This window comes from Pinus tabuliformis, chromosome 7, assembly GCF_031772625.1.
Source record: "Pinus tabuliformis cultivar Carrire ecotype Pingquan chromosome 7, CPIR1, whole genome shotgun sequence".
Lineage (NCBI taxonomy): Eukaryota > Viridiplantae > Streptophyta > Pinopsida > Pinales > Pinaceae > Pinus > Pinus tabuliformis.
In genome coordinates, this window is record NC_142293.1 from 1,945,359,524 (window position 1) to 1,945,362,929 (window position 3,406).

The window sequence follows — 3,406 nt, forward strand, 5'->3', positions numbered from 1 at the left end:
ACCAAATTGAAGTGTTGACTAGGATATAAGAATCATACTACAAGAAGCCAAATATCTGCATGGTCAACAAGACTTCATTGAAAACGGTAAGGAAATCTTTTTAACTTGTGTGCAACAATATATGTAGATAGAAAATTTATAGATGCTATAGTTATAATATAACTAAAAAGGATAAAAATACTAAAAATTATAATAAGTCATAGTTTCATAATATTAATTTTCATCCATTTAGCATGATTTGTAAATCAAAATTGTATGCTTAAAAAATACATTGTATATAGTACAACATCGAGTTCAATTAATGGTTCACTAATCTTATTTATAAAAAAAAATCAAATATCATATTTAAAATTAAAATTCAACTTTTAAAATTTTGTTGATAATTTAAACAAATTATATATAACTTACATTTAAATTTATCAAATTATATATTTAAAAGAATAGAATTGTTGTTGATGTCTCATTAATTTAATTCATATGAAATTTAAAAAAATCGCATTAAAATGGGATTTCAACATTTAAAGTATTGTTAAGAACATAAATAAATAAAAAATAAATAAAAAAATAATTATAATTAAAATAATAATCCATTCAATTATGCTTTAAATGTAATACAATTAGTTTTGTATGATTTTTTGTGAGGGGCTCTTACTTTATGGACATGAATATTGACATCACAGATAATAATAATAAATCATATCAAGATGTAAATTTTCATCTAGTTAATAAAATGTCACTAAAGAATTTAATTTCCACAGTAATATTAATTATAAATAGATAATAAACACTAATAAAAGTTTGGTTGAATAATTTAAAATAATATTAAAAAAGTAATCAAACTCCAACATAATTCACATAATCAATTCATTAAGCTAAAATATGTGTTTATAAGTCAATTTCATAGCAAAAAGTGTGTCATCAATCAAAGTTCCCTTATCAATCACAAAATTCCTTGTTGCAAATAAGTTGGCCTTGGTAAATCCATTAGTTTCTATGTGAATCCCTTGATATGGGATCCTTTTCTACTCTAACCTTCAGACAATATGTTGCAAGAATCAACATTTTGTATACATTTATTTACTTTCCAAATGAATCTCAAAAGTAGACAACACAATATAAAAGCAGTAGTCCACTCATTAGCAATAATACTCCTTCATAGATACAAAATGACCTCTTGTTGTCTGAGAGATAGGTAATTGGAAATCTTGTGGTCTAAAATGGCTAGGATTTCCAATGAAGGACATGAGAGTTGTTCTATTTGGAAGAGAAAAAAACTCTTTTGGAATTTCCCCCATGATATTATTGAAAGAAAATTTCAAACACTGAAGCATTTCCAAATTCTTGAGAGTACTTTGAATTGTCCTTAATAGGGAGTTGATAGAGAGATCTAAGCTCATAAGATTATAAGTTCTAATTAAATTTGGAATAGAGCCTAACAATGCATTTTAAGATAAATTCAATGACATATCGATGAACATGCTACTTAGAAATTTGAGAAATGAAGTCTATGTGATTTTCCATTTTGAAATTATAATATATTTATACGATATTTAACAAACCTCTATCCACTTGAAGGTAGTGAGTCCAACTTAAAAATAAAACCTTAGATTTCATCACTCTCTACTTTATGAATAGGAGCATAGAAAAAAAAGCTCAATCTTCGTAGCTCATTGTTTTATCTATAAGATTAACTATCAAATTGAAGTGTTGAATAGGATATAAGAACTTTACTACAAGAAGCCAAATATCTACATGGTCAACAAGAGTCCTTTGAAAACAACCAGGGTTGAAAGGGTAAGGACGTCTCTTAAACATGTGTGCGAAAATATATGAAGATAGAAAATTTATAGATCATATAGTTATAATATAACTAAAAAGATCAAAATTAATAAAATCTATAATAAGTCATAATTTCATAATATTAATTTTCATGTCTTTTAGCATGATTTGTAAATGAAAATTGTATGCTTAAGGAATACATTGTATATACAGTTTCATTCCTGGGTTTTGTCTTACCGAATTTTTTGGGATGGGTCGAGGCTTTTTCTCTTTTTGTTATAGTACAACATCAAGTTATTATATTGACCAAATTATATATTTAAAGGAAAATACTTCTTATTGATGTATCATTAATTTGATTTATATGAAAATAAATAAATAAATAAGTAATCACATTTAAATGAATTTTCAATATATAAACTATTGTTAATAACATAAACAAATTACTTATAATTAAATTTAAAATAATAATAATCCATTCACTTATGCTACAAGGATAATACAATTAATTTCCTATGATTTTTTTCCTATTTCTTTCCTAGGGGATCTTACTTTGTGGATATGAATATTGACATCATGGCTGATAATAATAAATCGCATCAAGATGTAAATTTTTCATCTAGTTAATAAAGTGTTACTAAAGCATTTAATTTTCACATTAATATTAATTATAAATAGATCGTAAACATTAACAAAAATTTAGTTGAACAATTAAAGATAATATTAAAAAAAGAATCAAACTCCAACATAATTCATAAAATCAATTCATTAAGCTAAAATATGTGTTTAAAAGTCATAGATGTTTTTTTAAAATAATCATAGCCTTTCAATTATAGAAAAACAAAGAGCGGAATGATTTTTTAAACAACTAAAAATATTGACATTATGAATGGATAATAAAATAAACGAGTTGCAATTTATATAATATTGTGTTTGAAAAGCATGCACTTTTTCTTTTAACAATAATGGCATATAAATATAAATACTAATAGAGATTTACTTCAACAATTATAAGTTAAAAAAATAAGTGTCATTGTATGAATAATAGCAATATTGAAATCTTCTGGTATTGCAATTTTCACAAACTAAAATGAAGAAGAACTATTGGCATTTGATGCATGTGCATCACTCCTTGTTGCATTTGTATTGCTAAGAAAATTAGATATGCTTTGTCTTAATCTCCTAGAAGCAACTTCATTTTCCCCCAAATCATTTCTAAGCCTCTCCAATACCAATACTACATCTCTCATAGTTGGTCGTTCATTGGGTGAATCTTTTGAACAAAGCAAAGCAACCCGTGTCAAAGAAAAAATGAAATTGAATACATTATTTTCTTCAAATTCATCTCCATCCACCTCCCTAAGAAGGCTGTGATCAATTACCTCCTTTACTCTGCTTGGAAAGGCCAGATTTACCCACTTGTGTAAGTTCAGGTCTCTAGAAAACATATCATTAGTTGGTCGTTTCCTGGTAAGCATTTCCAATAACAAAATGCCATAGCTATAAATATCTCCTTTGGTAGACACTGGCTCACCGAATCCATACTCTGCATTCATGATAACATTCATCAAATTTTACTCTATTGGCCCATACAAAAATGTTGATGAGACATTTAGAAACAAAAAGT